Raw genomic sequence first — 27,992 nt, forward strand, 5'->3', positions numbered from 1 at the left:
AAGCCTGCACATAACCTGGAAAAGTTGTAGGAATCTGAAAGAGTGGGGGAGGATAGGTGGTGCATGGCTGGGCGTTTGAATAAACTTGGCCCAGGAAATTGCCAAGTAATTAAAAGAAGGATCTGTGATCTAGTCCATGGTCAGTGCAGTTGTCCTGGAGATGCATGAGGAAATCCTTGCAACTGTAAGCAAAATCCAAATAATTCCCTGTGTTATTTTGTTACAAGGGGTTCCTTGTACATGCACGTGACAGATTTCCCTCTCCCTGACTGGGAGCTGCAATAAGTAATCACACAGCTTCTGGTTGTTCTGCTGCAATCACCCCGGTTTAGATTGCAGCTGAGCATTATCCTCGCAAGGCTTAATGTTGAAAGACAGGTATTTCCAACTGCTGCAGCATAAGCACCAACATTCCTGCTGGAAATGGATTATGTTTGTGCATGTAAGAATTTTATTTATGGCTGTTGTCTGAAGTGTTGCATCTTCTGCTCTGTCTTCACAAACGTGGCATTTGTATTTGTTTCAGGGCTGAGGAATGTATTTGTAAGGATGAGAATGGCTTCAGCTGGCTTTGGTGGTATAGAAGTTTTTGTAAAGCATGGCTAAGGTTTGAATTTAGAGTGCAGTAGCCCTGTGCCAAGTGGCTGATTCTGCCACCAGAGTGACTCTGTAGTTCAGATTAGGTGGAAAATAGGGTCTTAGTGCAGAGTAAAAAAGCCCAGGTGAGAATTTATGTAGAATATCTATAAATTGCTCCTTTCCCGACTAGAAAAACCCTAGACAAATTTACTCTTTAGCCATCAGGCAAACAGAGACTCTCTTTCCTTGGATTCCTCCTTATATTACAAACTTTTTGTAAATATTTCTTTTGGCTTTAAATGCAACATTTAATAGTCTTAGTATTTTTTTTTAATGTAAATGGACACTTTCTTGTAGCTTGAATGGAACCAGTCATGATGCTGGCATGTTGCTTGCTTTGTATAGGGAATTTGGTATGAGACATTTTCCTCATTGTGGTTTCTTTCTTTCTTTAGTATTGGAATTTATTTTATTTTATTTTGAAGTCATTGAGCATGGGGCAGAATATGTTCTCTTGAAATCTGGCTGGACTTGATGAGCAATTTTTCTAGTTAATCCTCAAAGCTCTAGTGCCACTTTTCCCCCCTCCTTCATTATTTTGGTCCCATTTTGGCCCGCTGCATAACAAAAAGAAGCTCGAAGGATGCTGTAAATTATATTGGCATGTGTGCTCCCTTGAGAGATAATGTGCTGCTTCATCCAAGTCCCAGGGTATCCTGACACCCATCTGCCAGGGAACTCCTCATCTGCCTAATGTGGGATTAGATGCTGTATGAAGCACTTGCTTTTTTTCCCTTTTAAATACATTTTCTGAATACTAAATATCCCTTTCTACACCCACATAGCTTACCTCTTTCATGTTGTTTTATAATAAGTGTCCGTTATTAGCATAATAACTGCTCAAAGTGACATCTTACATTGTATTGTCAAAGATCCATGTATTAATATTTCCATAGTTCTGATGCTATGATACACTGTAGTACTGTAATTTTAGCAGAGATTATTATTTTTATGTCAAAGATCTGCCTATTCCATTTACATACCATACAGTGACACCAAAGCTACTGATAGTGGGCTGTTGTGAAGGTTCTGTAAAGCAATGTGTCAAAAAAAGTATGTAAAAGCATAGCAAACCTTGGAGTGCTTTGATTGCTTCTTGAATTGCTTGAAAAAGGAGAATGAGAAAATTCATTCATGCAACATTCCCCTGTTGTGTATGGATTTGTTTATTTTAAAATTGTTTAGGCCTGTCTTATATCCTTTCTTCTAAGCAATGTGAGTTGGCAAAGGCCAGCACGCCTCTCTTAACTCTATTTTATTACTTATCAAAAAGCCTTTGTGCAAAGATTAACTGTGTTTGCTCTCTATTTGCTATTATTGCCCCCCCCACTGTTCAGTAAGTACCCCAAGCAGTTTTTGATAAGATGACAGAAAGGTTGTCTGGTTTCATTGTTGCTCCTCTCAGAATCTCTTGTATCCTCTGGCGAAATGTTATCTTGTACTTTGTTACAGTAATAGTCCTCAGTGATTCAAAACAGGTATTCTTTTGTCTCCTGCCCTAACAATGCATGTATGGGAGAGCGTTTGTTCTCTTTCACCAGCTCTGCTGCTGCTAACAAAAGCCACGCTGGATCAGAAGAGCAGCTGTCTTTACACCCAGTATCAATAGATCGCCCTCCTCCTCCTGCATGATGATAAGGGAGGGGGGTGGCGAATGAGCAAAATCATTTTGACTCTTTCCTTGCTCTGTAGGCTGCAGACTTCTCTCTCTGCTGCAAGGCATCTTTCAGTGAGTGGTTAGGGACGATAACAGTGTGGAACTCAAGAATCTGTGTGCTGCTGTTAGGTGTCCTTCTTGAGCTGCCCCAGTTCTCAGGCAGGGTCTATAAAAAAAAATGTAAAAAAAGTACTCACTTGAGGTGAGGATTTCCTTTGACAGTAATGTGCTTATAAGGTGGGTAGAACTGCTAAATTCATACTCTCTGTTTACACATAAAATTTTGAATCTAAGGGAAGTTCATCATCAAGCTATTCCATTTTTTACCATTGACATCATCTTGAAAATTATCTGAATATGTTTCAATGTATAATGAAAGCTGTTTCAGTGGATAATGCTGTTTTAGCCCTCTGTCTCTTTTGGGGTATCAGGAAGGGGGGTTTGGGAGAGGAGTTTCTTCTGTGTGGGTTTTTTTTTTTTTCCCCCTTTCTGGGAAACTTGGAAGAAAGCATTTTACAGATATCATTTTTGGTCAACTGATGTAGCCCCACTTCATCTTGAGGTTTTCTAAAAAAACCCAGAAGATGGGAAGAGAAGAAAGAAGGAAACAGTGCTTGTTGAAATCCCACCACTGGATATCCCAGAGACTTGGTCTGGGTTATGTTTGGCATTGACCCAGATCTTGACGTCGTGCAAAACCATCTCTCGCCCTACTTTGGGAATGCTCACTAAAGAGCTGTAGGCTCTCCTGGGATGCTCTGTTATCCTGAAGCTCTTCTGTCATGAAAACAATAATGCTAATAGTCTTAAAGCCAGAAAGAAAGTGATAGTGACATGGAAGGGTTCTCTTTTTGGCTCACATGATTGCTCTGTATAAAGTCATGCAAGCCCAGTTAGAAATGCTGAAGAGAAATCTTCTTCAGAATAGCTTTCAACTTAATGATTGCATCTGTCTCCTCGGAAATGAAAGCTCTGGGTTAATGTTACTTCCCTACCTAAAAGCTTAAAATAAGGACTCTGTTTGTTGTAAGTACTAACACCCCATAAACATGTGATTGCCACTGTAGAAATAACTTGTGAAGAGTGTATTTCAAGGTCTTTTAATATTTGAGTGGGTGTTGGCTGTTTCACTGAGCCATAGTTATTTGCCAACACTACTTGAATTTCTCATGAGCAATATTAAGATCACAGTGAGTACAAAAGGCATGCAGTAAAACCCATGTCCCCATCCTCTAAGCAGACTTTGACCCAGCCCTGATTGCAGTCTTTGCTAAAAGAGAAAAAAATTAGAAATGTTATTTCAGTGCGCTGCAGCACCTACACAAGAGTTTGTCTTTCTGTCTTCTGATCCACCAGGTTCTTACTTTAAGGAGTATACAATTCAAAGAAATGAAACTCTAAATAAAAGAGAGGAACCAGTACATTCTGTAGTTATTGGAATGTATTTAGAGCTTGTAGAGTTAAATTATTTACAGCTTTAGATATTTGGGTATCATTTCCATCTGTATGGTGTTATTCATTCCAAAGGGTCAATGAAAAATACAATATTTTCTGTACTTATTTCCATTCAACTAACGAGACTTCTTGTGATATTTAACTGTGCAACAATACACTGCAAGATAGGAAGAGACTGTGTTCATGAAGATTTGGAGAGACCTCCGAGAAAAGCAGTTTCTGTACTATGCCTGTTTATCCTTTCATTTCTCTGATGAGAACATAATGTGCATTTATGATGAAAATTACAACTTCTGTACATTTTCAGTAACTCTAGCAAACTGCCCTGTTGAGAGTGGCTTGTTCCACAGAACTGAAATATAAATGAGATAATTTATTTCTAATAGAAGAGGTGTTGTGCTCTATAATTCTCACAGTACCCGGCTGAACTCTTTCTTATACAGACACAACTCTTAACTGATTTCTGCAGAAAGTTTGCTGGAACCTCATGGAGGAGGACCATGTGTGGAAGTGTTCTTGTCCTGACTTACTTGTTGGTGAATATTGACTCAGCAATTAATTTCAAAGACAAACATCTTCATATTTTGTTTCCCTGTTTAAAAATAAATTCAAAGGTGTAGGTAGTGATAGGTAGCCTTAGACTGTGATACTGATGTTGGTTGTGTTTGTTAAGATGACATTATGATGTCAATTTATGTTTTGCCTTTAAGTTTCTAAAGTGGTTGGAAACAGTGGGTTACTCTGTTCTATTGATCTAAATCTGAGTGGCTTCGGGAGAAACTGCTTCCCTCTTTCTCATCTGTTTGGGTAACAGATTTATTTGTTTGGGATTCTGGACTTGGAATTGATTTTGTTTATGTGCTTTAAGCTCCTGTGAGGCAGTGACGAACATTGCTGATGTCTCAGTAACTCTGCAGATCTGATTATCTGAAGTAATTGCATTATGTGACCTCTCACTTTCCAAATCTTAAATGTTACCTGTTTTAAGACAGTCTCTAAAAGCAGCTCTGAAAGGAGGCTGAATTGCCCCCCAAAGTGAAGCTCTGCAAGAATTTGAGGAAGGGGGAAAGTCTTAGTTTTCTTTTCTGTTAAATGTTTCTACGTCCATCTTCATTATTCAAGCTAAAATGTGAATGAGGTAAAAAGGCTCTGCAACCTCTTTCCAACTAGCTTTGTGAAACACTGTATTTAGTGTGCTGCTTAAGACTGTACCAGAACAAGCTAAAGAGTTGTAGAGATCAGCTAGTCCCAGGTTTACTGAAAAATACAGTTTAATGAGAGTTTTTGCTTTAATAATAAATAAGGCTCTTCTCCTTGAGTCACAGACTAATGAAATGACATTTGCAATAGTACTGCTCCTTTGGGCTCCTGATGAGTAGGAGCTTCAGTTAATGTGCAAGGGTGTGCTGCATCCTCAGATACTCGACTGCTGTGAAATACAGAAGTGGGATGTCTGGCTTTTGGCAGTGTTAATCACCTGTGCTTGAGGGCCATTTGTGCATGGGTTAATGAAGCAAGAGCCAAGGCAGACTGGATCATGAAAATACTTAGATCTAATTATCTATTTATTAACTCATGCTTTTATTGACTATTACAAGACTTATGGACAGCTAGGATCAGAACCTAAACTTGCTAGGGGACTGCATTTGGGGGAGTGGGGGAGAGGAACAGTATGGAGGAATGGAGCTAAGTTTTCTTCTTGAGGTTGTTGCTTGGAAGAAATGAGTAATGTTGAAAGCTACTGCTGGTGAGTTACTGCTGTCTTCCCTGCTCCTGCCCCTTTGGAAGCAACAGAGTTGTCACAGCCAGTTCTCAATGTCTCTTGGGTGTGACTCTGGAGCAACACTTAGAGAGCTTTTTAGCTAATATTTAACACGCTGTTTTATCAATAGCTTATTATAGCTAATATTTAATATTTTACTAAAATAAATTTTATTTTAAGAAAAAAATGCTATGACAGGCTGTAAAACCATATATTTTCAACTGTTCTTTTAGAATTTTTCCTATCTATTTAATTCTTAATTATTCTTATGCAAAAGTTGAAGGGAAAATAACCCCAGCTATGTTAATTCACTGTCTTATCCCTTGTCGTTTAGATACATGGGGGGTGGTTTCTTGCCTCCTTCCCTTTCCTCCCCATCCCAGTATTTTACTCACAATCTGCTCAGAGTGCTTGTGTCTGTGCTCTGCTAGAATTTGGGTTGAAGGAAGCCTGAGCAGGATGGCAGCAACACTTCTGCAAATGCTTGCTTACACCTGAACATTCCCTTTGCTCTTTGGGAAGGACTGAGATAAAATGGGAAAGCACTGGCCCCTGTCTTGTAAGTTCCCATGCTGTTCTCTGTGAAGCTGTGAGGATTAAGCACAGCACAAGTGCTCCCAAGTGTTTGCTTGGGAATGTGGCTGTAATGGTTTTGAACAGTTTCAGATGCTGGCTCATGGCAGTAGACAGCTCTTTTCCATCCAGAATACAAGCCCCTTTTTCTTCCTGTCTACTCCTATATAGTCAGCGCATCTACCATATGTGCCCCACCTTGCAGGTGTTTTCAATTTTGCACAATCCTTTTACTTGACCTGCTCTATATTCTGAACATTTTCCCTCCTCTGGTAAATACTAGTTATATTGAATTTGGAGTAAACCTCTTGTCTCAACACTGTCTGTATCTCAGGCTGAAATCCTGAGCTTGCTGCTTTTAAAATAGAGCCTCTAACATGGCTTGCTTAAGGTGAAGATGATTTTCTAGCTTGTTGTTTGCATTTTTCCCTTTTTCTTTTTTGGCTAGCCCCCCCCCCCCCCCCCCCCATTTGTTTGTTTGTTTGTTTGTTTCTTTTCTCAGTTCCTCGAGGTATTTGGGATCATGAGTAACTTGTAGCTGCATAAAACATGCTGCATTACAATATGGATAATTGGTAGCACTGAATTTCAGAGGCTGCCTAATAGATGTGGAAGGGGTGGAAATCTTTGGAGTGGTCTGTGTAATCTCAGCAGACAGCAGCACAGAATCACTTCCAGCAGTCCTTTGCCAGAGCAGTGCTGTGTGTTTTAGAGGCAGGGTATCTGCATGAGGGTCACAGCTGACAGTTTAGACAAGGAGCCCGATCTTTCTTGACCTGGACTTTTGTAATGATCCATGAGAGCTGTGTGAGCCTGTTTCATGCCCATACTGCTGTAAATAGCAGGATGAAAGGCACACACCAGAAATTCTCTGTCTTTCCACTGGCAGCATTCTGTCTGTTTTATGGAGGTACATGATTGCAAAGCAGTGGAAAAATTTACTTTGCTGCACATCATTATAAATGTCTCCTGTCTCTGCCCAGGTCATAGAAGGGGAGAGAAGGAGAGGACTTTAAATTTGAATTTTTTTGTCCCTCAAAAAGCCTAAAAGATCAATGTTTTTTACTGTTTATATTTAGCCCAAGAAAACTTCTCACACTCTTGTTGTTTATTTTAAAAATCTTTGGATTTTCAGTACCAATCAGTAGAGAAATTGCAGCTATATTTAATAAATGTTTTATTGTAGTTTGTTCCTATGTGGAAGCTGAAAGTCATGTTTCAAGATGATTTTTGTCTGAACTTCTGCCTGGTATAAACATGGGTTCATTTGTTAAAATAGTGTTCAGTATATTGAAGAATTCAATTTGTACTCCTTTGCATGTCTCTTAATTAATATCTAGCCAAAATGTTTGTGTTTTGTTGTCATGGTTTGACCCTGGCACAATGCCAGGGCCCCCATGAAGGGTATATTTTCAAAATGGTGGCTGTGAGATGTGACCCGGGAACAGAACAAAGCAGGCTCTCATTCGGGGATGGAGGGAAAAAAACATAACACTTTATTTATTACAAATCTAGAAAGGAACACATACTAAACTAAGAATGAAAACCTTCCAAATACCTTCCTCCTCCCCCTCCCTTTTCTCCACAGATTCACCACCCCTCAAATTATCAACCCTCAAATCCATCAGGGAGAGAGGAGTCCCCCCTTGCCTCATGGGCCTCCCCCGGAAGCACAATTGAAACCTCCTGTGCTTCTGCGTCATCCATGGCCCCACCCAAAGAACATCGGCCCTCGTGACTTCTCCCCCCCATGTCCAGTGCTCTCACCACTGGACACGGGCCAGGACTGCCTTTAGGGCTCCCCTTTTAAAGATGCTCCACCCACTTCCAGAAGCAGCAGTCTCTCAACTCTTGGGACACCAGTCCCCCCCAAATTTCACCCCCTGGGGCCGAGGGGCCTCATGAACAGAGATCTTCCTCTCCGTGGAGACAGAGGGCATCCCACACCCCCCTCAGCCGTCTCTGTTCACGCCGCTGCTTCACTCTTGACTCCCGGGTGTTGCCTCCCCCTAAATACAGTCTCTGGGTCACAGGGAAAAAACACGGGTCTGTCCATGGCTATACAAGAAAGAGTCCAGCCCAAGGCCACTCCATCATCTCTTCCACTCAGGATTCTTCTCTCTTCCAGCTTTCCTCACGCTTGCCCATCTCTCATCTCTCTCTCACCTCATCCTGATTCAGGAGGATTCAGTATTTGTAAGGTTTCTATTAGTCTACAAAGGGGTTAAAATCTTCAACTCTGCCTGCCCAAGGACTCCCACATCTGCCGGGCACCTTCTCTCGACGCATCCCCGCTTCTGGCCGGCTGAGTTGCCAGCGCAATTTCTGTCTCTCTCTCCGGGGGGGCTGCCCAGACATCTCAATTCTCATCAACCCCTGCATGTTCTCCTCCACCTCTGCACCTTTTGGGGCTCCCGGCCTCCTCCCCATCATGGCCTCCCCCTCCCCCACCCAGACGCAGCTGGGCAGGGGAGAGGCCAGACCTTACTCACCAACGCCGGATTCCCAAAGAGGAAGTTCTCTGGGAATCTCCTGCTTTTAACCCCCGTGTGTTCTCAGAGGCGTATCCAAACCCTTAGTGGCCACCTTAAATGCCAATTTTGAATTTGGCCCCTGATTGGCCCGACTTAGACCTTTCCAAAAACACATTTCCGGGCCAAACCACGACATTTGTTACTTGCTACATGGAGGTGTCTGGCAGGGAGTTTCAAGAAGGCAGTAATGACTGGATTCATGTGTTTAAGACCTGATGTCTTGGTGGCTTCTGTGTAGTGATTTGGTAGTATTGAATTTTATACTAGAGACTTTATTTTTGGTGGTTCTGAACTCCCATTACAAAGGTGGGGATTGACAATTAATATCTTGTAGTCCTGTCTTCAGTGGAATTTTGCATGCTGAAGGCACTCCCTTCGATGTTCCTGGGGTTGAGCTGGGATTGCTGGGCCCACCTGAGAAGTAGGCTGCTTCTCCTTCCTTATTTAAAAAAAAAAAAAAACATGGTAGAAGAAAAAGTGTGTATTATGATGTCTTAAGGAAAAAAATATATAATATCTCAAATAACCTGTTTAACCTCTCAAATAAACTGCTGTTTATATTCCCCAAACCCTAGGTGCAAACTAGCAGTGGGATGCAGGCACTCCTTGGATCTCCTCCTGCAGAGGGTTGGGTGCTGGCTGGCTGAACCCCTCTGCCCTGGCTTTGCAGTAATGCTCCTGGACTTCAGCTTCATGCTCTGTGTGTGTCAGGAATGATCCAGGGATTTGGTTTGTTCTTGTGGCAGAAAGCATTCTTGAGAGGCTCCTCACCACATAGGCCCTCACACTTATGTTTTGACAGGATGTCTTCTCACACTGTCATGTTCTCAAAGTCTCTCTTGCTTGAAGACTCTTATGTAAGGAGTATGGAACTGAAATAAATGCTGAGGGCTAAACAGGTCCTGACTTGATCAGTACACAAACACATTGTCTCGCTTGTCTGAGAATGGCCTTTTTTGCTTCCTGGCTAAATAAATGATGTGTCTTCCTCCAATGGGGATAAAGGGCTGCGTATGTCCACACCTTTTGTAAGCATACTGTCTGGCAGTGCTGGCTGGCAGCAAGAAAAGGCCCTTGGCACATCATCTTTGATGGTGAAGTGTCCTGGATACAGAGAAGCAGGAAGAGGGATTATTTTGCAAAGGTACAAGCTACTCTGATCCTCTTGGGGCTGGGTGACTTCCCACCACACTTTCCTTGGGGATATGCTGATATGCCATAGACCAGTCCACATGCTTCTGCTTGAAAATTTAAACCTCCAGGCATGAATAACTTACTGGAATTAATCTTCAACTGTTGTCGTCCAGTATTGAAATATTAATGTGGCTGATCAGAGTGAGGCAGTGCAACCATGGTGGTCTTGCAAAATAGCACATCACACAAGTGACATTCCCTAACGTGAGTCAATGTTTGTTCTTCTGTAAAAGACATTCTAACATTTTTCTTCTAACTGCCAGGCTAAATGGCTTGTGCAGGCCCAACCTCTGCACAGAAAACAGCACATCTGTGGTGAACAGCAAACATCAAGAAGCAGCATTTGAAGGGGGAAGGAGTAGTAATGGAAGTGCAAGAAGGTTCCTTGGAGGTGATGAAACTTCTGAGATGCTGCAAGTTTAGCAAGACCTGTCCTTTCCTTTGTCAGCCATGCAGTCAGTGTAGCACTGGGAAAGAAACATCACCAGGATTTGAATGAAGTGATCCTTCCAGGGAACAAGTGACCTGGTAGTTCTCAGAGTGGCAGGTGATACATGCCATATGCCAGATTTATTGTGTGCTTTGAACTGGAAAGTTTTGTGTGAGTTCATGAGCTATGGCACTGATCAAGATATTTTTCAGCCTTTTTACTGAAAGGCAAATGTCACCATGAGTTAAATAATCTCGGATCTGGTTTTTTTTTTGGGTTGCCACAGTGGAGGCTTGTGTGGTAGGAAGTTATGTCTTCTCTTCCAAATCACCTCCTGGATTGCATAGGGAGTTGGAGCAAGTACAGTTCTCTAGTGGCTCTGTTTTTCCCGTCTGTAGTGATGCTTACAGATTTTATTTAGCAAAGTTTCTCTGAGTTGTTTTCTCTAACAAAAAGTGGCACATAAAACTTGAAATAATCATGTTTTAAGTAAATTCAGGAAAAGATCCCAGAAGAATACTGTCTGTGCTTGTTCATGAGAAGGAAGGCTGTCCTAAGTCAATGAGGCTGCTCAGATCAGATTTTACTGTAGTACAAAAGTTATCCTCTTGTATGATATTAGGATTAAAACACTCTTTGAGGAGAAGGAGGCTGTACTCCTCAATATGGCCGTAACTATTTCTCAAGCATGAAAAATATCCCTTTTCTGGTTTCCTCCACAGTATAAGGTCTTTATGCAATGACAAGGTGCACATTTCAAAACACAATTTCCTAACTCTCATTGAGCTTCAAAAAATAGAGGTGTGTAGATAAGTACAGGCTGAGGCACCACAGGAATGGATTCAGCTATAGGTAACAGAATCAAGCCTTTTAAAATAAAACTACATTTTTATGACCAGGGAATATGAGAGACACAGGGGAAGAAGTTGCTCCCTGCCCACTCACTTTTTGCAAACCCCAAATTAATTGTAGGGTGTAAAATGTGCACCTCTGTGAGTTGTTGGACAGAGGTCTCTTCCTGTCCACCACATCGAGCAGGGCCACTAATGGAATAACTGGTGGCCACCAAGCATCTTTCCCACAGTCTGGCGTGAAGCAGCAGCAATCTAATTTATGATTCACTTCACAGATATTTGACAGAAATATTAGCTTTTGTCTCAGCCACAAAAATTACCCTGATCAAGGATCTTCCTCTGGTCCGTCCCTGCGTGGACTTTGGTATTTTCTGCCATGTTGGTTTGTTCCCACTGAACCTCAAGCCTGAACTCCTTTCCAAAGATTCTTCAGCCAGTTGGTACCTCTTGGACATAGTCTCAGCATTTTGTCTGCATTCAAGATCAACAGAGCTGAGCCTCAAACCACATTGCCACACCTTTGTCATGTTTTTTTTAGCCAGATTTCAGTGCCATACTCATGAATGATCTCCATTTCCATGACTTTCAGATCCCATTTCTCATCTATTGTAATTTCAGCCTCTCCAGGCCAGTCATTAAGAGTTTAGGGAGAAAAATTTCCCTATCTACATACTTTTTTCCCCTCTATTTCTCCCTAAATATTGCAAACGTGACACTTTTGTCCCTATTATGTTTGGTTCTGAAAACTTTCTCTTCCATGTTCACTGGAGCAGATGAGGTGTTGGCTGGGGGGACACTGGTGGAGGAAGAGGGTATCCATGCTTTTATGCAGAACAACATTCACCACACTGGAATTGCAGTTTTAGGGAAAGTCCTGCTCAGCCCCAGCTTGGAGCAAACCTGCTGGCTTGGGAGCCTTGAGGGAATGGCTGAAATTGCCTAAGCAGCTTATTGGCTAAAGCAGCTAAAAATTGAATGTATCTTTATTGACTCTTTTTTGACTGATGTTTTTCTTTTCCATTCTGTTTGAGGACTTACAACCTGTTCAAATTCGGGCAGGTTTTTGTTTAGACACATGCCTGACACAATCAGTAAATTTTTGATCTGTGACATCTTATTGTCAGACCCAAAGCAGGGCCATGGTGGCGAGTCTTTACTGGAAAAGAGCTTTCCACATCCACACATTTCCCTGTAACCTCTTTCTCAAAACTGCCTACAATAGTATGTCTGGAAAGCTTCTCCACCCCCCCAAATCAGGCTGCAGCACATATTTAATGCATTTCAACCCCAGTTTCCCACTTGAGGGGGTCAAACTTTTGCAGATTTATTGGTGATTGAAAATGAAATCTTATGTGGGGAAGTAACCTTGGTAACAAGCAGAGCTGTGCCCCACAGCACTCTGAGCTGACACCCCCCACCTCCCTCCTGTGCCTTTTCTTGCCGCTTTATTTAGCTCAAGGTTTCTTATGATTGAGCCGGTTCCTGTTCTCAGCTGAAGTCAGTGACAAACTTCTTGCTGGCTTTGGGGCTGGAGTGTTCATTGCTTGATAAAATGGGAACACACTCAAGGGATCAATCCAAGGGTCACAGAGCCCAGCTGGCTGAGGCCACCGCAGGATATTCTGCTGCTGAAAAATACAGCGCAGAGTCGGGTGTGCTGTTCTGTTTTAACTTCATAAGCATCATAAGCATCAGTTTATTTTAAATAGTTTGCTTTTTTTGGCCTTTTTTCTTTTTTTTTTCTTTAACTTTGAAAAGATTGCTATTGCTGGAGGTGTTGTAAGCAGGAAGAAGATAAGTTGTTTGATGCTGCACATGACACCAAGCTGGGGGTAATGAAGGAATGGGTATGTTTCAGGTCAGCATGAGTTCAGGCAGTGAGGTCTAAATAGCTGCTGGAATGGCACAATTTATCATTGTGTGAGAGAGAAGATTTTGGTTGCTAGACCCATTTGTCTATGATCTATGTGCCTTCTGAAATTACAGGGCTTTATTTACCATAACAGAAGTTTAGATATAAACTTAAATATATTTTTTAACATAAGGAGAATTTGGTAGCATCCAGATACTATGATAACATTATCTTAAAGTGTGAAGGTATGGAACCACTGTAAATCAAGGTAAAGTATCTGAGACTAAGGTGATGCTTTAATGTGTAAATCTTTTCTGTGGCAATTTCCTTGTGTTGAAGTGGGATAGAACCATGTGGCATTCTTTCTATGAGGCAAGAGTTTTTTGAAGCTATTGTGAGTTATCCTGCATTTGCTATAAGCCAGAGAAAAACATACATGTAACTGCTTGATGTGAATCAACAGATGTGCAGCAGCTATTTGTAAGTCCAAGCCCTTACTAAAGTCGCATGCCATGTCACTGGCTACTGGACATGGGCTGATATGGAGAAATTTGATGAATACAGTCAAAGACTATAATTCACTGCATGTACAAAAATGTGTTGAGTTGGGGTATCTCAAGATACAGACTAGGTGAGCCTTTTGGCATATTTAATTATTGATGTAAGTCTACCTGTGCCAACAAAATGTGGGAAAGTGTATTTATAGAGCTAGACTTTAGACTGCTTTTTTGATGGTGGTTTTTGCCATGTGAAGTGATCATAAGGTAAAATTGAAGCACTTTCAATATCACATTGATTAGCAGAGGAATGAAACATAGAGGTAGTGGGGGCTGTTACTGATTAACATAGCAGAGTAAAGGAGGATTTAAACACAGAATAGTTAACAGAAGAAAAGACTCTTGTGATACAGTGATGAAAGAGGTGTGCAGGGCAGAAGGTAGGAGTTGGAGTTGTGTGTCTGCAGAGACAGCTGCTGATGAAGAAAAGCTGGAGGAGAATGCCACTGACATTCCTGAGTGGTTCTCAGGTTTGGTCTTGTTTTTAAAATGTGCTTTCCAAATAAGCTTTTAGTGATGCCACAAAATTATTTTATTGCTGTCATTTGTATGCACTATTCAGCTGCAGCTTTCCATACATGCTAGAATTGTGAGCTGGGACTGGGGCTGGCACATGGGAAATTCCTGCAGCATTCAAAAGGAGAGGAGACTAGAGGATTGAGTGACTGCTATGGCTGAGAAGAAGGAAAATGTATTGGTACCTTTGGAAAGTATTCCAGATGGGAGAATTTTTCCCTTTGTATCAGTATCTGCCCAGCTTGAGACTGGAAGAGAGGAGAGGGTACACTGATATATAACTGCAGGTGTTTCTTTGAGGAATTTCTGGAAAGTTTAGGGGGTATGCCAGGTTTATTTAAAAAAAAAAAAAAAAGAAAATATATTACTAATGTGGGAGGAGCCCTGCAACACAAAAAATATTTCAAAAAACCCATAATTTTGATTACTGAGCACCTGTCCCGAAATCCTACTAGGAGTAATATTTTGTATTGGATAAGGAAGTGTGTCAAAGTTTTTTTGGGGGGAGAAATGATATTCTTACACTACTGTAAAAGTAAATCAGTAAAAATACACGACATAGCAGAATTTCTAAGTTAAATCAATAACTCTACACACTAAAGTAGTGCTTTGTAAGCTAAAACTGCTCCACACATCATATTAATCCATTGAGAGTGTTGAGAGTTTAGGAGATTGGTTGTACCATCTGCAATATCAGTAAAATACAGTATTAGGTTACATATGCCTGCTAGGGCAGGCATCGGTAAATAAGTATGCGGTATTAAAAATTTGATACTTCTAAGTCATTCTTTGATAGCAGAATGTGTTTGTTGGCATGTTGCATTTACCTTTCTGTGTATGTGAGCCGAGTTAAAATCAGTCCTTTGGTAGAGTTAACAGGCTGCTTTAAGCATTTGCCAGTGTGTGGATGAACCTGAAGATTAGTGCTGTAATAGGAACAGGAGTTGGAGGGCTGACATTAGTTTTCAGAGGTCTCTGGGGTGCCTTACCTGCAGCTAGAGAGGCTGCATTTGCCATTAATTTTTAAATGGTGAATGAGCTGGGCTGAATCCACTCCTTGCTCCCTGCTGCACTGGGTCTTAAGGAAGCAATGTGTGCTGCAGGAGGTGCATCCTGGCCAGGATGGCAGGGGCTGACTGCTTTCTTCCCACAGTGTTTATATCCTTGAAAAAGGTAGTCAGGGATTTCACTGGTTGCCTTGGGGAAATCTAGAGGGTCTTTGTAATGAATAAGTGCATCCTTTAATTGCAATGTTGACCAGTGTCTGGAGTAGTCTCCTCTGAGGAGAAAGTACCACCTGCTTCTGTGCTTTGAGTCTGCAATGAGCAGAAATCTGCTGGAGAAGGCAGAATCCGAATAATACCAGTATCTGTTTCTTTCAGTTTGGTTTTTTTTTTTTCCAACTCTTCATCGCTGAGGAGCAATTATGTACTGCTTCTGGTGCAGGAAAGGGCCTGAGCAGACACCTTTCCATCCACAGCACTGCCCTGTGAGGACCACCAGCCACTTCAGATCTGGTGTGCCAGGGCCTGTACTTCCTGTGGTGGATCCTATTCCTAAAGAAGCTACTTGTTGTAGCTCAGGATTCACTCAGTGTGTTGTCCTAGCAGTCCTGGAATGGTGCTTAGCTGAGGTTGGATTGCTGTCTAAAAGTTACAGTTCTTTTGGTTTTGTACTTCACTGTAGCTCTTGTGCTTTGCTTGCTGATTCAGGACAGCCAGCTTTTATCCAAATCATTGGAATTAAAATTCTCACACTGTGTTTTTGTTCTTAAAGTGTATGCATCAGTAAGAATTGCCTCTTTTATTATTCTCAATGGTACTCACCAGCTCAAGTCCCTGAAGGGTTATTGGCATTATATTTGAGCCAATTATTTTTATTTAGAAAATTATACTTATTCATCTAGTGTAATATTAAGTTACCAGGCTTGATGTTTTTCTCTTCCTCTAGCCTATATTTGCTGAGCTAGAACTGGGAACATATGCATCACATTCCTTTTTATTTGGTGGGCCTCAGAGTCTAAATTGGGACTTCTGAACTGCTCTTGAACACTGGGAAACCATATGTGGCATTGTGTTGTTTGAATGACATTCAAAGCCAGAGGGTTTGTGTGAGCATGAAACATGCATCATTGTTCAACCTATGCATGTGCACAAGAAGGCTGAGAGTGGGAGAGAAGAGCTACAGATTTTCCAAAATACAAAAGAAGAGGAAAAAATGTCTTTCCAGATGAACTATAAGGGAAAAAATGTCTCCAGAGCTGGTGTCTCCTACTACATACCTTGGCTTAATGGTCCTGGAAGCAATGGGGCACTTGCAGCTTATAACTGGGTCTGGAACTGGCTCTCTTGTTAGCAGCTCCCTGTGATTCAAGAAAGCACAGTGAGAAAAGCTCTCTTTGAGATGAGTGACACATTCCCCACAGATGGGGTAACTCCTGTGGCTGGGGAGGAGTTGTTCCAGGGTGTAATGGATGCTGTCGTTTCAAGAAGAAGCTAAAACCTTGGTGTGTGAAGGGTAAGGGTTACTTTAAAGAAGGGTTGGACAGTAGATTTTGGACAGAAGATTTTTGAGCTTCAGGATGTTTGTGCTTCTGTTATAATCACATAAACAAATTTTCTAAGTTTTGTTTATTTTGTTATTTATACACCTTCAAAAACTTTCAATGATATCAAGCTACCATGGGCTAAGAGGCAAAGTCCTTAAGTGGATCAATAATAATTTCAGTTTAGGAAATGAAAGTGAGGGGAAACTGGCCAACTTTTAGAGAAGGGATGGAAAGACCAATGAGGTCATGCTGTTGAGTCTGGTGCTGCTTGGCATAGTCTTGAAAGAGGTGGAGAATGAGGCAAAAAAGCCTCCTGATGATGCCAGATCAAACAGGGTAGCTGAGGTGAGGATGTGCTATGGGACTGCAGAACAGCCTCACCATAGAGAGTGACTGAAGGACAACCTGGCAGAACATGGAAGAGTGCAGAGGAAGAGAAACAATTCTAAATTGAAATACACAGTGAAGGAATGTAAATTACTGTTTGGAAAGAAAGCTTGGTTTATAATAATTGTATGAAAATGTTTGCTGAATGTGCAATAGGAATGAGAAGAAGAAACAAACCAACCTGAATAGTGGGACTGATTGGTAAAAAAATTGTGAACAAAAAGAAAAGTCTTTATGCTACAGCATAAATGCATGGCACAATTCAATATTGTATCCTTGCTCTATCATTTTAGAAAGTATGGAGAAGAAGGGGAGATGATACAGGAAATATTGATAAAAATGTGGAGTGACTCCCATGTGCAAAACAATACTTGGGCATCTGTCTGAGCAGGAAGAAACAAAGGCCTATGAACTCTCCAGTGGCATGGATAAAGCAAATAGAAAATGATAATTCATTTCATGATAATTCACACCATGTCAGCCAAGCAGCCTTGAGAGAATGGTTAGGTGACAGTTTTGAAGCTACCAAAAAGGGCTTCCTGTAGCTGTGAAATTGCCCTGGGATATTATAGATGTCAAGAATTCCCATGTCAACAGGGGTGTTTGGACATACCCCTTAAAGAAAACTCTCCCAAAGCCTATTGTACAAAAAAACATAGTTCTGACTCAGGGAATCACCTCACCAGAGATTGCTGGGAGCTGGGGAGTCTCAGAGGTTGGAACAGTGGGACTGGGGAAGGAGCTGAGGTTGTTTGCATTTGCCTGAGGAAGAAAAAGTGAAAGTCGTGAGTGTGATAGGATGCTTGACTTCCTCAGTCTCTGAGCCTATCCCATCTGTCTCTTCCTGTGTAACTGCACCCACCCCATGCCAAGGCCTCCTGGCCTTAAAAAGCAATTTGAGCTTTTGTGGAAGGATTTCAGTGAGTACTCTTGCAGAAGAGAAAGGCAGAAGGATTTTTAAAAAGAGAAGTCTGAGATGGACAAAACCAGATTCAGGGTGAAGTCCTAATTTGCAAAGATATTTTAATGATTTTGAAGGGTCTTTTTGTCTTAACAGCTGTGTACATAGAACCTTAGTGTGTCATCCACCCGTGAATAACAGTGATGTTGATGTCTGGCTATAATCTCCAAATTGTGAACATCTTTCTATCCAGGCACTTGCTGTAGCTTTTCAGAGAGACTGAAATGCAGCTGACCCGAATAAAGCCTGTGTACTGAAACACCCGATTTTCTTTTCTTTGAGGGTATTGTGATGTGTGCAGTGTATGTGCTAAATACGTTGCTTTCTAGTTGGCTCTCCATGTAATGTTGGATTGCAGCAGACTGCTCTCTGTCACACCTGATGACTAAACCTGCCTCACCCACGCCATGGGAAAGTACTGGTGCACTGAGCCTTCTTAGAATCAAGCTTTAGGTTGTCCTCAGATTTCAAATCTCCTGTGCACTTTTTAAAATATGGCCTCTAACTCAAGAGATACAAGCACAAATGGATTCCAGGCAACAATTAATAAGATAAGTATTTATTTATTTAACTCAACCTATAGAATTATGATGGCAATAGTTGTTTTGTTTTGTTTTGTTTTTTTTTTTGTGGAGTTAGACTTTCACTGAGCAAAAGACTGTCTTTTAAACACTTTTCTCTCTTTTTCAGGCATCTACACTGAAGCATTCTGAATTTCATTGGGCATGGTAAGAAACTCCCACTTAATTACAGAAAAAAGAATCAGTTAAGAGCTGTCTGCTTTTTTTACCTCCTGATATGTTCAAAGTGAAAATATGGCTGAGGAAACTAGATGCATTTAATTCATGTTGTGCATTTTAAAACAGGATGGAGCCACAACTAAAGCAAACATACATTTCAGTTGTGTGGTACAGCATTTACTACCACAATACCAAGGAGTGGATCAGAATTGGCTGTAAGCTGGGGATAAGAGTTCATCAGAAATTGCAGAATGTCTGTCTGTATGATGGAGGGAATATTTTTTTAAATAATCATAAATAAACTCCTTTTAAATGGCTCTAGGTGAGCCTGCAATTGCACACTTGATGCTGTAAATGTTGTCTAGGAGATCCATGGTTACCAGAGTAGGGGCAGGAAGCAATGCAAAGCCAGGTGATTGGGGAGGATGCGCTGTGCTGTGAGAGGAAAAGCTTGTGATATAAATGTTGCTTAAATATGAAGTACTTCAACCTAATTGAGAGGAAGGCTATAGTCTTGCTGGCATAGCTGTGTCAGGTAGGGATTTATTATAGTTTTGTCATCATTGCTATGCTAGCAGAATCCCTAGAATGTATGAAGTTAGACCAGGGGGAAAAAAAAAGAATATTTTCTTTGAAAACTCAGTTTGTTCAAGGAAATGTTAAACTATACCTGTAAATGGCCTTTCTGTAAGTGTAAATTGTCTATGCTTGTGTAACTATACCAACACACCATTACAAGAGTCTGCGAGGAGTTGTTGAAAAGAAATCATCTGTACAAGGCTAAAGACAACAAATAATTCTTAGTATAAATTGACTAATTCATACAACTGGACATGCTGTGTAAAAGGGAAATCCAGTGACACCCCAAGTTTTTTTGACTTGCTTTTTGATTGGGTTTGGGGGGTTTTTTAACCATTCCTCTCAACATGTGGTCATTTTTTTCCTAGAGTTCAAACTAAGGAAAATTATGTCATCATGCAGATGTTTTTACCTCCTTGGGCATTTATTTTCTCTGAGGGACTGGTGGGGCTTGAGCCAGCGAGTCCCAGCAAACCTCCCTTGCAGGCCGTGAGAAGTACGGCTTGCTTGGGCAGCGCTGAGGGAGTCTCTCTTTGAAGACTCCCTCCCACATATGTATACTGGGCTTGGAGCCAAGCCTCTCTTCTGTAAAGAAACCTTGCTAAAATTTCTCATTTCATGCCCCTTTATGGAGAGAGAGGGAGTGCGAGGGGGAGAGAGAAGGAGGTACGTGCCAAGAGTATTGAGAGAGCCGAGCAGGGTAGATTCTTCATTTTGTGTGTTTGGGGACAGCAGGGCAGCAAGGAAGGAGAAGGTTTTATATTAATTAGTACCGTATTTGCCATCCCTTCCTCCCACCTCAAAAGTGATAAGTTGTCCTCCTTCTCTTCTCCAAACCACATCTGTGGTTTTTTTTAGACAACGATTTTTGTTTGAGTCCTTTGAACTAGCAGAGACACTTGAAATAAATGCACTTATAAATGTGCCTCCTGCCAGCTTCTGTCTAGTCTGCATATGGACACTTAAAAGAGTTGAAGAATATGTCTTATGTATCTTAGAAAAATGCTAAGTTCACAGTGGTGGCACCTGAAATGGCTTTATTCTTACCTCCCTCTTAGAGCACAGTGGAATTGCTAGTGTATTATTTGATAAACAATCACCAATTAGTTGTTCCAATCCTCACTAATTCAGCAACTGCTCTCCAGGGCCTCCAGGCAGCTTGTATGCCAGTTCATGTGCTCGCCCCAGGTAGCTCTGAACTGAAGGAGTTTCCTTAATTGCTTTTGCTGTTATGTCTGTTTTAAAGGTTTTACTGTTCCTGTTGATGAGCTGGGTGGTGTATTACAAATGCGTGTTTGCTGTCTTACCTTTCCCCAGCGTGCTGTTAGCAGCACAAGTGACATAAACCATAGTGCTGCGTGGTGGGTAAAAACACCCACTTTGTGCACCAAATGGAGGGTGGTCTTGCTGATTGGAGGTTGACAGGTGTGATGCTGCTTCACTTCCTCCATCTTTTGTAGGTTTGGGTACTTCTGGGTGTCTCCATGAGCAGCCCTGCTGCCCCTGCTGTACACCTAGGTCACAGATAAATCAAATACCAGTCATGTGCCGATCACAGAATGGCGCAGGACCAAGAGATGAATTAGTCACCCTTGATCTCAAAGATTCTTGCAAATTCTAATGAGCTGCAAGCTGTGGATGGGAAAAGTGTCTCTCTGTTAACACTTGTTCCTTATTCTTTTGTCTTACAGGTGCCTGTGACTGATTACAAAATCTGCTGCTGAAGCAACTTCTAGAGGTGGTAGAAGGCCTGCAGTTGTGGATCCTTTGCATATATAAATGTTATTGTGTGTGTCTGTTTGACCATGGTAGGATATTTAATGTATCATAGAAACAAGTTTTGTATCTCCGGTTTCAGTGTCCCTCTCATCATAGAGCCTTCCTTTCAAACATATTTTCCTTTGTTTGAGCCTTTAAAAATAGAAGGAAAAAAACCCCCAAACCTTGAAAAATTGTAACACTCTATGAAAAATATACACTATTGTCATGTTCTGGGGAAAAGGGGAACTTTACTGTGTGCACTGTTATTGTAAGTGAAATGTGGTGTACAGCATGCTAAGTAGCTGCTCAGTCAAATGTCAGTGTGAATTCAGAAATCCTCAGAAGAGGAAAGAAATAAATATTTTTATTTTCTCTAAAAGCTTCCCTGTAACATTCTTCTAAAGATTTTCTTCATGAGACAACACAAAATAAGCATTTGAGTGCCCTTTCACTTCTCAGCTTGATGGCAGGCTTGTTGGGAATTTTGGCCAAGTACTCTGAAGCCTCCACAGAGATGAAGCCCATGTTGTAAACCAGGGATATGCCTCATCTGTGATGAGCAGGAGGCTTGAGTAATAGATGTTTCTGTTTTAAGTGACACTTACCCCTTTATTTGTACCTTGAAAGAAACTGCAGGCAACTGATGTGAAACGCTGCTCACAATATCTGGGCAGAAAGCTGGGAAAAGCTGTTCCTCTAAAGTTGTTCAGCTAGACCCTTCCCCTTCCCCTTCCCTTTCCCTTTTCGTTCCCATTTTTTTCACACTACACTGTCTATACTTCAGCATTTTCATTCTGATTTGTACAATTTTTTAAAGTCCTAATATTTAAACATACTTGCTGTTTTTCAATTCTCCAAATGGATTCTTTGGCCTCCAGTTACATAATCCTCCAGACTTGTGGCAAAGATTGTAGAAAAAAGCTGATATCACAGCATAGTATAGGGCATCTGTAGCAGCATAGGGCATCTGTAACCAGACTAAATAGCAAAGCATTATTCACAAGGAGGTGAGGTTATATTTGCTGCTGCTAAGCTCTTTGCTGTTCAGTTTTAATACTGGATGTCTGGGTTTCTTTTTCTGGAGCGCCTGTTTACTCTTGTTTATTTTTATAAAGTGAAAGGGTGGTGGGGAGAATGAGGGTGTTATGTGCAGTAAAGTTATAAATAACATTGGCTCTCAGGTTATTTGCATTATATCTACTTGCCTGAATGCATAAAGTTAAACAAAAATGTCTTATAAGAAACCAAAAAAAGGGCAGAACAATGTCATGGATAAGAGGTCTAAAGGCAATGCTATGGAATGTGTTTATTGGGGAGTATTTCCTACCTAGCTAATAAGCCAGACAGAAAATTGCTTACTCCTCCCACAGCCTCAAAGAGATCAAACAGAATATTAAAGCCTTAAAGATGCTGATGTAAGGAAGAAGGAGGGTTACTCAGCACCCACAGCACTAAACTGACAGGCAGATGGGGAGCATGCTGGGAACAGAGCTATATTCCCAACCCAGAGACAGTGATCCTGGGGTGGATGACATGATGAAATGCAGCTGTCATGGAGCACGGGAAGCACACACATAGGGGGTTTTGTTGTTTTCTTTTTGCCCTGTATGCTGTTGACTTGGGGGGCAAATAGACAAGGAGTGCCCACTTTTGGGCTGCGTTTCAGACACTCTGATGGCTTTTGATTCAATAATGAGACATTGATAATGTTGCAGACTCGTGAACAAAGAAGTGTGGGACAGGGATCCAAGGGAGAGCAGCTGCCGTTTCTCCACTGACCTGTGGATGCTTACATGTAGCAAAGATGCCAAGGTTTAGTCTTGCAGTGCTGAAACTGAAAAGAAGACAGACTAATTTCAGGCAAGGCAGGACTGAGTCCTGAGGAAGCAATGCTGTCATTGTGAGGGCTGTCTGGAAGATTTCAGAATATGTCTATGCCTTTGAGTTTTTCAGTGCTGGAATTTAGTTTCTAAAGTGTAATAACACCAGTGCATCCTTGTAATTTTATTGCATTTTTTATTATGGATATTATCTACACTAACCCTGCTGTCATATTAGTCTCTGTCTCTCCATCTAAGATGATGAAATTGAAATTGGACCACATCATACACACTAGGTTTTCTTTCTTAGTTTCCTTGAGTCAGTGGAATCCTTCTGCCTTGTTCTTTCCTAGCACTCATCCTCAAAGGTACACAGCATCTAGTTGACCTTTTCTTGGAGAAGAAGGATTAAAGATACATCCTTGCCAGAGCTGCTTCCTTGGTGCAGCAGAGATAGTGGAAGACACTGTGTCCTACTCATTTCTCCTGTCCTTCCTGGATTGCTTATTTGCGTCCCATATCAAAGTCTTGAATTCCTGCATGGCATATGAGTCTTTGGAGCTCAGAATTCAAATGATGGAGGACCTTGAGGCAAGAAGAACCCTTGACAGGCTTCTAGAATAACTGGGCATGTTCTGGTTTCTAGAAGTTGTACAGAAATACCCATGAATCTGCGTGGGTACCTGGCAAATCTGCAAAGGAGAGCAGTGCAATACTGAAGATAGCAAAACACTATGAGCAGAAATGGAGTGGCCAAGGGCTGGGATTCAAGCACTAACTGCTGAATGCTCCAGCAGCAAACCTCTGCTAGAACAATTGGTCCCATGTGCCAGAGGACTTTGATTTGTGGCTGGGTTTCATATTGATTTGAGCCTTGTGTCTCCTATAAATTATATTGGAAACAGAGCTTCAGCTGTGAACTACAGGCGTAGTTAGTTAATTCAGTGATATATTTAAGCAACACTTTACATCTGGACTTGGCAACCAACTTGAAATCCTCATTTAAAAAACAATGGTAAAGTACTAGAGAGGCATGATGTAGTCCACCATTTTTTTGGGTGGTGTGTTTTTGTTTTTTGCCTTTTTTTTGTTTGTTTGTTTTTGTTTGGTTGGTTTTTTGGATTTTTTTTTTTTGCCATAAGAGCCAGTGTTTCAGTGGTCTTCTAGCATGGAGAATGTATTAGAAAAGTAATGAGCAATTGGGAACAAAATGCTGTTGAGTGATAGAGCTCTTGACAAAAAAACCTACAAAAACTCCAATGTTGTGCAGTAACAGACAAAATACTGTTATCAGACTGAAAGCTGGAGAGGAGAGGAAAAGCAGAGGGTTAGACTAATCTGTTGGGGTAGAAAGAGACCAAAGTTGGGCTTTGGGCATCTGCCAATTAAGAAAGATTTCTGTTGTTTACATATTTATTGAGAGAGAGCTGGAGCCATCATGTTGCAAAATCTGTGTGCAAATACTTACACAGTCTGTTCAGGAGGATCAAGGAGTATTAATTCTAAAGTTTTCCACCAAGTGGGCAGAACAGTGGTGGATGAAGATCAGTGGTGAATAAAGAACAACTGAGTGTGAACAGTCAGTCCTGACAGATCCAGAAGAGATGGGTGTGAGAGATCAGTGGGGACACTTGATCAAATTACAGCAGCCAAAACCCAACTGTGATATTAGGTTGCACATCACTGAAGACTGCTAAGAAGTTGAGTAACTGAGAGGATATTGTACAGCCTTTTGTATAAAGCTGTGCCTGTGGTCTCAGCTAGAACACAGTGCAGAGTTTTGGCCTCCCAAGCTCAAAAAGGATGTGACTGAAATAGTGGGATTAGAAAAAGGGTGGCAAGAACATTCAAGAGCCTGAGAAGGCTCCTGCCAGAAGGACCAAAAATATAGCCTTAGGAGATAGAGAAGAGGAGAAATAATACAAGTATGGAGGATACTGATTATCCTTAGTGAAGGTGAGAGGTCAGGAACTCAGTCTCTTCTCATCCCGTAGCATAGGCCCACAGGGGTTCAGGATGAAACCCCACAGTGGTTCAAAAAGATAGTAATTATGACTAATTTGGGAGGTGATATTAACAGTTCAGTCTTGATGTCATGACCTCAACTTTAAGATTTTAAGAGGGCTAAAGGATAGGTGACAGCTGTAGTCCTAAAGAAGCATAACTCCCAACAAATGTGCCTTGTCAAAGGGTTTGTTACTTAGTTTCTTCACGCTCCAGTTTTCAAACTGTTATTTGAATTTTTTGTGATTAGTTCCTCTTCTGAAATCCTGTTTACATTCTATAAGAGAAGTTAATAATACAGTGTACTGTACTCATTAAAAAAAAAAAGCCTTTGATAGAGATGTCTAGTGCTTGTGTTGATACAGTGTAATTCAGCTACTGTGCAATAGTACAGTAGTCTAGTTGGCATACTTTGGAAAAAAAAAACAGTGGCCTAAAGCCACTTACTCAGGTGTACATGAAACAAATGTGTGTGTCTGGCTGTGTGCAGGCACAAATGAATTTATAGTGAAGTGTGATAGGGGATTGCTCAATAGATGTAAGCAAGAATAACATGGTGTGATTTTCTAGTGGCTTTCCTGACTTCCTTCTTTCAGGGCTGTACACAGATGGCTCTTTCACAGTAGGTCGTAGTTCTTTCCCCAGTGTCAGAAAAAAATCTCTCAGTTTGTGTTGAGAGATTGTTCCTTGAAGCAGAATCATAATTTTTAACTTCCTTTCACTTTTCTTTCACTGTGCTGCTGCTCAGGGTCAACACACTTGTTGTGCCACAGCAGCGTACTGGTTAAATTTTTCTGAAGGCATGATGCAGCCCCTAAGTAATGTGTCTGTTGATGATGAACTTGCTGGTGAGCATAGAATGCATGGCCTTAGATATTTTTGCACTTCTTGGAGCATAGAAATTAATCTAAATATCCATGTGCCCTTTGTATTGATTTGAAGCATATGGAAACATTTAACAGCTGATCTCCAAAGTGATCTGTTATAGGAAACCATGCCCTTGTTTAGCTTGCCTTGAAGCTCTTGAGAAATTACGTATTTTTTAACAATAAGATGAACAAATATTCTGAAGCCTGAGTCTTCCCTCTGACAGATTTATCTTTTTTTTTCTTAAAGAAAGATGAATAAATTGGTTAGATTTTGTAATATAAATATTGTTAAGGACTCTCTCAGGCTTATAAAGAGAGAAGTGTTTATTTTAGAATGGTATCTTTTTCCAGATAGAGACCAAGTACTAAATTATTAATTTTTTCCCTTTCTCTATTTTATTACAGCTTTCATTTCTAGGTGGCTGGAATGATTAATGGGATGTGCTGGGCTAATGCCTTGTGTTTGGGTACACAAATGATAGAAACAGCTTCCTGCAAAGCTTTTAGTGTTGATGCAAGATTGGAAGATATTTTGAAGACAGTGGGTTGGCCATGGCAGTTCCACTTCTCTCAGTTTAACCATAAATCAATTGTGAATGATTCTCCCACAGCAATTTTTCATACAGTTTGAACCTTGGTAATGAACATCCCTGTCCTGGAGTGAAATTGTGATTTTTCTAGATCTTGTTGAAGACACAATCAAGATTTATGGAAGGTGACAATGTAAACCCATTACATTCACCTCTCTCTCATTTGCCTCTCCACCTTATCATCCCTTCCTTCCTTCCCTTCCTTCCCTTCCTTCTTTCTTCCCTGGATCTGCCAACCCAAGGAGCTTTAAAATGTCCATTAAAGTACAGCTGTTGCATAGCAGTGGCTCTTACTGCATGAACAGTCATTTATCTGTGTCAGACAGAGGAAACAACAATAACCTAGATGGATATGAGATGGTTCAGATCAAGTAACAGGAGGATGTGAGCAACTTCCTCAGTTCTGAACTCTTTTTTCCCTTGGAATCTATTGCATTCTCTTTTAATGTTGCTTGATATAAAAGTACAGTTTGCTTAAAAAGGAACCTTGCAGAAATTATGCTATCTCTTCCTCGCTTTCTGTTTCAAATGCTCAAAAAAATGTTTGAAAGCAAAAAGATGCTTGTTTGTTTGTTTTCCTGGCAGTCCCCAAACCTCCTCTGTGCTCTGAAGCTCAAGGTATAGTAATTTCTTCCTTCTCTCCTCCTCTCTCTCCCTCTTTGCCGTTTACTGATTTGAAGCTGCCAGCACTTAGTAGCCTCACTAATGCTCACTAATGGTGCCCTTTGCACCAGCATGGCAAACCTATGTGGCAATCACATTGGAATACTGCATTTATGTACTCTGGAATACTCTGCAACATTATGCTTCTGTGTTGCTTGGTTGGTAGCTGTAATGTTGAGCTGCAGTTTATTAGCCCTGGAGTAGAGGTCCTTTCCTTGAGAGGGACCCTCTAGATCCCTCAGAGGCATTTGGCAAGTCATATGTCAATAAGCACTTTGGTTTTTCAGCCAATAAAAAATACTCACACACACAAAGTCATTTCGCTGCAGACTGCATGAAATTAAGTTGCAGATTGTATCTGGCCCTTGGGCCAGGAATTCCTTGTTCCTGTATTAGACAGTGCCTAATAGTAGTTGAAAGGGAGAATTTTTAGAAATCATTTTGCAAGTGACTCTGGAGAGACAATGAATGTAAATCCTTGCAGACTCACAAAGACTGCAGTCAGAATACTGAGTGAAACTCAAAGTGCAACATAGCGGTTCCTCCCTCATCTCAGGCTTCAAAGATTTAGTATTCAAAAGAATGTGGGAAATTAGGTCATTTCTGTACAGTTTAGAAGAGATCTGAGGTTACCAACTTTCTTGCTTTAGTCGTGTAGAAACTCTGAGTCTGGATTAGCAGGAATCCTGAACAGGATTTTCCTCTGCATTTAACATGAAAATCTAATAAATGTCATTTAACTCAGTGAGTGAAATTCTGTCACCATTGAAGTGGATGTCATAATTTCCATTGGCTTTTGTGAGAATAGAATATCACCCTATAAGAATAAATCCAAAATAAAATCTCTAGGTTTTTGATGCAGTTATTTTGTCAGGACACACCTGTAAGGCTTTTTGAATATGTGTTTTAAGAAAAACAATTTAGCTTTCTTACTCAGAAGTAATTTTTCTGTCTTTTAGAAATGGCTAAAAGTTGCTTTTCATGAAGAGCATCATTTAGTGTGACAGCTTAAAAGATGTGAAGGTAACAAGGAGGTGGTGTTAATTA

General features: G+C 41.0%; 1 protein-coding gene and 1 long non-coding RNA gene across 6 annotated transcripts in view; both read left to right on the forward strand.

The window, feature by feature from the left end:
• RBMS3 (RNA binding motif single stranded interacting protein 3) overlaps nucleotides 1-27,992 on the forward strand; it is a 704,594-nt gene that overhangs the window by 25,275 nt on the left and 651,327 nt on the right. The window lies entirely within an intron of this gene.
• On the forward strand, nucleotides 264-21,034 carry LOC135297525 (uncharacterized). The gene is made up of 3 exons (XR_010359494.1): nucleotides 264-442; nucleotides 18,610-18,647; nucleotides 20,930-21,034. It is a non-coding gene; the product is annotated as an uncharacterized LOC135297525 (long non-coding RNA).

Source organism: Passer domesticus, chromosome 1 (assembly GCF_036417665.1).
Source record: "Passer domesticus isolate bPasDom1 chromosome 1, bPasDom1.hap1, whole genome shotgun sequence".
Classification (NCBI taxonomy): Eukaryota; Metazoa; Chordata; class Aves; order Passeriformes; family Passeridae; genus Passer; species Passer domesticus.